Source organism: Neolamprologus multifasciatus, chromosome 9 (genome assembly GCF_963576455.1).
Source record: "Neolamprologus multifasciatus chromosome 9, fNeoMul1.2, whole genome shotgun sequence".
NCBI classification, from domain to species: Eukaryota; Metazoa; Chordata; class Actinopteri; order Cichliformes; family Cichlidae; genus Neolamprologus; species Neolamprologus multifasciatus.
In genome coordinates, this window is record NC_140447.1 from 2,983,084 (window position 1) to 2,990,469 (window position 7,386).

The 7,386-nt window shown below is 42.8% G+C and overlaps 1 protein-coding gene across 3 annotated transcripts in view; it reads left to right on the top strand.

The window, feature by feature from the left end:
- kcnh2b (potassium voltage-gated channel, subfamily H (eag-related), member 2b) overlaps window positions 1–7,386 on the top strand; it is a 299,962-nt gene that overhangs the window by 222,648 nt on the left and 69,928 nt on the right. The window lies entirely within an intron of this gene.

Genomic DNA, 7,386 nt, shown 5'->3' on the forward strand with positions numbered 1-7,386 from the left:
ATGTAAACAGCAGCCCCAGACACTTTTGATGATGCTCCTTTTTCATTAGTCATTTTAAAAAACTCTCTGCTTGCTATTTCCCTCCGGGAATCCACCTTAAGTGCCCTTCGATTAGTCCAATAGCTCAAGTGATGCCTCTCTTATTGCCCATTTAAGAGAACAGGTTTGCAATTACAGCACTGAGACGTCAGAGGGACATCTTGCCAGGAACACATTTAGATGTTGTATCCTTTATTGAGCACAACCCATCATGCTACAACAAGATTTTTAGAGAGTTTATACAAATTGAGAGCCAGCCCCCTTATCTCAGTGTGTCACCAAACAGCAGAAGGATGAGTGAGGCCTCGTGAGCACACACAGAGATGCAAAGAAAACAAATGAGCTGCGAGAAAATAAGACAAAGATGAAGCCGTAAAAAGAACCACCATGACGGAAATCCATCACCTTCCCTGGGCCGCCACAGCGATGCAGACACTCGCTGTGCTGTGATTTCCCGGCCAGGGAGGGGAGCTGCTGGCTCCCAGATAGAAACAATCCCAGCACAGCTCGCTGTTGCACTGTACATCCTCGTGCTGCGCTTCATCTGCAGACCAAAGCCATTCATCAATGACACCATTGATTTGTTGCCCTGTAGTAACAAACGTCTCACTCGGGCACCGTTTACATGTGTGTGTGTGTGAGTGTGTGTGGCAAGGTGTTTCTGCGCAGTGTACCAGGGGCACGGAGAAAAGTTGTCGTACCATAGGCACGAGGAGTGTGTGTGTGTGTGTGTGTGTGTGTGAGTGTGTGTGTGTGAGTGTGTGTGAGTGTGGAACCATTTGAATGATTGGTCTGTCAGTTTTTCTAGAATTCACCATCACACACACACACACACACACACATTGACATATACATTTTTTTTCTTTTGCAGGCCATGTTTGAGGGCTTAGCTGTAAGAGGTTTACTGTTTAGCTCTTTCTTCCTCTCTCTCTCTTGTGTGTGTGTGTGTGTGTGTGTGTGTGTGCGTGCGTGTGCGTGTGTGTGTGTGTGTGTGTGTGTGTTCACTTAGCTCTCCAGCCTTCTCTTCCTCACCCTTCGCCCTCGTCTCTTTTCTCCCTCGTATTTCCTTCACCTCTCTACGCTCGTCTCACGCTTTCATCTCTACACGCCGAGCTACACCGGCTTCTCTCTCACTCCTCCTCGCCAGGTTTAAATTTAGATGGGAGTTTCTCTCCACTGTATCCTGGCAACCTATTCCCCATATGTAAAAAAAAAAAAGAGAAACAGCAGTGCTGAAGTCCTCTTCATCCTCTCTCCTCTCCTTGGTCCAACAACATGTGTTTTCTGGGTTGTTTTGCACTTAAACCAAAGAGATGAAGTCGTGTTGTCATGTGGCGTGTGCGCATGTGTGTTGGGTGGGGGGAATGCTTTGTCCCAGAAAACCTAGAGTATTATTTACCCCTGGAGTCAGGAGCTATGCTGACATAGAGGGCAGGCAGCCAACCAGGGGCTGAGTTTCCAGTCAGTTAGTAAACCAGTCAGTCAGCTAACTGGAGGGTAATTATCTTAAACCACCACTTAAACCAAGCGACTCAGAAATCAGTACACACACACACACACACACACACACACACGAGGTAAATTAGTTTGAGAAGCACTGACGAGTTGAGAACATACTAACATCTATTCATTCACGCAGGCTTCCTGCTAATCATTAATTAGAGGAGGTGTGTGTGTGTGTGTGTGTGTGTGTGTGCACAAGAACAGGTGCAGTTCCTATAAGTGGCAGTAGCAGCCCATCACGTCCACAGTCAGTTTAATTTATGGCTCAGCCAGCTGGGTCCTGATTATGAATCTGTGCTTGCACACTCTCGCTCTCCCTTTGTTACTCGTACATGAGGCTGCAGAACAGAACACATGCATTAACACATGTGTTCACCTGCTGCAGGACTCGTGCACCTTTGAGCATCTTAAACACACGTGAGGCTGTAAAGTACACAGCCATTAACACGCTGTAGGAAACACCACTCTCCTAACAATCAGACATAAAGTAAATGCACATGCCATGACAACCAGCTCAAATATTCGCCCTGAGAAGTGAACCCAAGCCGTTTCTTCCACCAGGCCACAACAAGCTCGGCAAAATCAGACGAGCATGAATGGTTAATGAGAGGCTCTGGTTGAAAAGGCCTGAGAGCGTCTGCCTGTGTGGCACAACACTGGGCAAAAAAAGATGATTTTTCCTAGCAGAGCATAATGAAGTTGCTCGCCTGAAGGTGCCAACGTTCAGCTTACTGCTCTTTTAACCTTTACTAGTATCGTGTGTGTGTTTAAACGTGGGTACACTGTACGCATTGTTCTCACCTGTCACTGTGGGCACAGTGTGTGCACATACATACATGCACGTCACATATAAATGTGGACAGGGAGCAGTGTGGGTAACTGTCACAGCAATTTCTTGCGGGTAAATAATTCCCTAAGAGCCACGTACTCGACCTCTGCCAACACGAACATCGCCAGCTACTACAAGTCCAGCAAGAATTCTTCATACTGTCTGTTTTCGTCTCGTCAAGCAGCGTCTGGCCGTCCTGCTCTCTGTCTGTCCCATCACAGCATTGTTTCCAAGGCAGAACCAGTGAACTGGGGAATATTGCATTAATACTGGCTGCTGTTTCTGCCCCAATAAACAGCCCAGTCCGGCAATGGGCAAAAATCCTCTCATTCTCTCTCGAACTCAACTGTCTTTGTCTACATGCCTCTAGTGTCAATAAATGGATATTTTGGGAATAATACAGGGTATATTAGCAATATCTCTTGGTTTTGAGTCACATGTGACTGTGGTATAGTTATTAGTCTAGCAGCTATGGAAATATATCGTATTACTCATTCTGCTCTGTTTCAGAGTCTTTAGTGGAAAAGTTGCATTTTTCAAATTTCAATCATGCAAAATGTGGTGCAGAGCAAGTAAATGCCAACTGTCAGTGACTTTGAAGTGTTGTTTACAGATGCAGCATTTCAAAAAGGTTTAAAGAAATAATTTCTCTCCGACTGAAAATCACTGCAACAGCTGTTTCCATCCTCAATCTGAAATCATGTCCCCTTGAGCACTGGTTACACACCATAAATCTAACAACCCCCTCGAGTTCAGCCATTTATATCTGAGCCAGAATTTGACCAGAACAAAGAAAGACTTGTACAGATGTCACTATATTACATAAATGAAAGGAAAAGCAAAAAGGCTTTGTTTTCCTCGGTGTTAGTGAGATTATTGAACTTTGCTGAATTTCATGAAACTTAGTGGAGAGGTGGACTAAAGTCAGAACTTTGAATTTTGATGTAAATCTAGGTTATAGTCTTTCAAACTGTGAAACGGTGCGTTGACCTTAGAGGAGGATGTGCATTGAGTACCACCAGGAAGTGCTTCCATGGAAATCCGGCTTGGATTAGTTAGCACTAAAGCACAAAGAGTCCTCATTTATCTACTTAGAGTTACTATTACTAAACTAATGCTAATGTGGCTAACACTACTAAACTAATGCTAATGTGGCTAACACTACTAAACTAATGCTAATGTGGCTAACACTACTAAACTAATACTAATGTGGCTAACACTACTAAACTAATGCTAATATGGCTAACACTACTAAACTAATGCTAATGTGGCTAACACTACTAAACTAATGCTAATATGGCTAACACTACTAAACTAATGCTAATGTGGCTAACACTACTAAACTAATGCTAATGTGGCTAACACTACTAAACTAATGCTAATGTGGCTAACACTACTAAACTAATACTAATGTGGCTAACACTACTAAACTAAGTGTTAGCCACATTAGTTCGAACTGTCCTGCTAGGGGTGGCTGTGGCTCAGGAGGTAGAGCAGGTCCTCTGCTGATTGGAAGGTTCGTGGTTCAGTCAACCTTCCAATCAGATGTTCGATCCATGGCACCCCCAGCCTGCATGCCAAATATCCTTAGGCAAGTTAATAACCCCAAGTTGTTCTCCATTTATCGGGTTATGAATGTGTGTGAACGTTAGCTGGAGAGTTGCTTTCAGAACTGCACATGATTATTTGTAGCTAGCAGGGTGTTAATGCTACCATCAAGTCTAACAGGCTGCAGTCTATGAACTAACTTCAGCTAACAACGTTTGCTCAGTGGCAGTACATCGAATATATACTGAAGAGACACATAACCCAGGTAGCTACCACATATAAAACAAGCTAGCTGCAGTAGGCTAACGTTAGTTTTTTAAAAAGACTTCCAGATGTTTCTTTAGGTTGGAGTCTTTTGACATTGAGAGCAGCTTGGTTGCTGCAAACAGAGTTCGCATTGGGTCAGATTTCATCCCTTTCTTCTTTAAATATGAAGTGGTGTCAGAGTTTCCAAGTAAGAAATGCGTTCCTGCCCGTGCACTGCTGGCTCTGTTGTGCTGGCTCTGGGTCCATTGTGTAACTGACACCACCAACATTAGAGCCTGCTATTGTGTGTGTTGTTTGGGTTTCCGGCAGTGCGTTACAAAAATTAGAGAGGGGATAGTCTAACATGTGAAACAGAAAAAGACCACCGTGTTATCCATTTATTTCAACAAAGTAACTATATTCTAATTATCACCTATTTAAACTGTAACTGTAACAGAATACAGTTACTCATATTTTGTATTTTAAATACGTAACGCTGCTACATGTACTCCGTTACTCCCCAACACTGACCATTTATAAGAATCAGTCCATCTACTGTTGACATAATAAAGTAATCTGCATGGTCTGTAGTTCCTCAGCTGTAGAGAAAGTATGAAGACTCTTTCTCTTTTTTGGTTGGTTTGCCAGCAGTACCAACTCGCTGATAGTCGGCTTGTACAGAAAATAACAAATTTGCTACCTTGCACAAAGATTTTAGAATTATTTTATGGTCTTGTTGAGCACAACATTGTGTTCATTTTGTAAGTTTTAGTCTTAATCAGAGATGGGCAGTAACGCGTTACTGTAATCTGATTACTTTTTCAAGTAACGAGTAAAGTAAGAGATTACTATTGCAAAAACGGTAATTAGATTACCGTTACTTTCCCGTAGGAACGCTGCGTTACTGCGTTACTAAAACCGTGATTTTTTTGCGAGAATGTCTCATGACAGTGACGTAAGCGAGTGCGACGTTCGTGACAACAGCTGTGTGCAGATCAACAATGGATCATATATCGAGTGCAGAGAGAGTATGAGCGTGCAGCGTTTAAAGCGTGGAAGTACTGACCTTACTTTGAGTTTGATTCCATAAAAAGTGACAAAAACATTAGTGTCCGTTGTGCGTGGGAAGAAAACTTCTTTTTACAGAGAAAAAAAACAAAAAAACAAAAACCCTAAACTTCCAAACAAGCACCGAGTAGCTACGACGTAATGGGAAACTCACAGAGAAACTCGCGGATTCTTCCACTGACCACGGCACACCTGCACCAGGGTAAACCTCCGCCTACCCCACTCCTGCTTTACAGGTGAAAATAGAGCAACAGGACCGCTAGTCTTTGACTTTATTTATTTTCTGCTGTGTTTTACTTGCATCTATTTGAAAGACTGAGTGTAAACACACAAAATATTTTTTTTATTATTTATTTTATGTGCTGGAATGTGCAGAAAATAGGTTTAAATATTAAACAAATTTCTTCCAGTCAGAGAATGTTGCATATAATTTAATTTTGCTTGATGCATAAAGTTAAAAGATTAAAACTAATAAAACAAGTTTTAAAAAGAGACTTTTCCATTTGATTACATTTTGTATGATGATTATGTAGAAAAAGTAGAATTGGGCTGAAAGATCTATCACTTTATCACCTATTCAGGTTGTAAATCGTGTTTTTAAAAAGTAACTAAGTAACGTAAGTAATTAATTACTTTTGAAAATAAGTAATCAGTAAAGTAATTAGTTACTGATTACTTTTTTCAAGTAACTTGACCAACACTGGCCTTAATTATTGCAGTGGAGCATGGTAAGCTCCTTGGACTCATCAAAACAAGAGACGGCAGAGGCCAAAATGCTGAGTCTTCACAAACCAATGGGTGACTTCACTCAGGCTGCTGCGCACATATTTTGCATGTGTTTCACTTGAGTTTGAGAAGTTTGACAGTTAGCTGACATGTTAGCCAAATTAGCTAAATTAAAAGGTAGACTGTTGTTTGGTTAATGTCTTGCCAAGCCAGCCAATAGATGGCCACTGTGAAAATGTAACATGCTAAAGGACCTTTAGTGCAGCGGTCCCCAACCCCCGGGCCTCGGACCGGTACCGGTCCGTGAGTCGTTTGGTACCGGGTCGCGAGAGTTGAGGCTCAGGTGTGAAATGTATAGTTTTCAGGGTTTTTATCGGTTTTCAGCGTTATTTTGTTATCGTTTTTATCGTTTACTCGGTTTTCCTGGGTCTTTTCACGTGTGTTATGAATAAATCTTCTTTTTTTGGTACCAGTACTAGTTTTATTTTGTTGTATTTATCCGCGACACCTTAAAGGCCGGTCCGTGAAAATATTGTCGGGCATAAAAGGTTGGGGTCCGCTGCTTTAGGGTACAAATACTGACAAACCTAATTTGTACGTCGTGTCCCTTTGTGCGGTTTGGGCTCCGAGTGCGCCTCCATAATAAGTTTTGGGCAACACGTGCTCTTCATCATTTATTGTGTTAGGTTACGGTCAGCGTCCTCGTAGTCTTCCACTAGATTACATAATATTTGAAGGTGAGTCTCAGTGTGTGTGCGTGGGGGCCAACATAACCTATGACAAAATACCAGTACTTCTAACACTGCGTCTTTATACTGCATGCATATTTATGTCATTTTTCCCATGCTCTCTCTCTCGCGCTCTCTCTCTCACTACGCTGTGTATCTCTCTCTCCCACAACTCTTCTTCTCTGATTATCCTCAGCACAGCATCTCGTATCTTTTGTGCGGAAGGTTTTTTTTCCTCTCTCAGCGAAACACCTCCTGGAACACGCATTTTCCAGCTCTGTTTCCCTCTCTTCCTTCTCTCTGCCACTCTGTTTCAGAGTAGTAGTAATACCAGCAGCAGCTGAACAGCATCGTGGGTCCATCTACAACTGATAGAAACTGACTCTCCTGTTGCCATCCTCCATCTCTCTCCCTTTCTCTCCTCCCCTGTTGCATGCTGATTTATTCAAAGATTGCGAGGAGTTGACAGCCAGACACCCGTCAAGAGGAATGCTGCAGAAGTGGAGGACAGTGGAAGAAACTCATTGAGATGTAGTAAGACAAAGGACGGAGTGATGCCGGCAGTAGATTAACAGGGAACCGTTGGGCAGCTGAGGACTGATCTGAGCCTTGCAGAGGGAAAGCAGAGCAGAAAGCGAGCTGGGGCTCAGTTGCATCAGGTTGGAAGCTGTTGAATAGCTGCATGTGACGCCCTCCGTT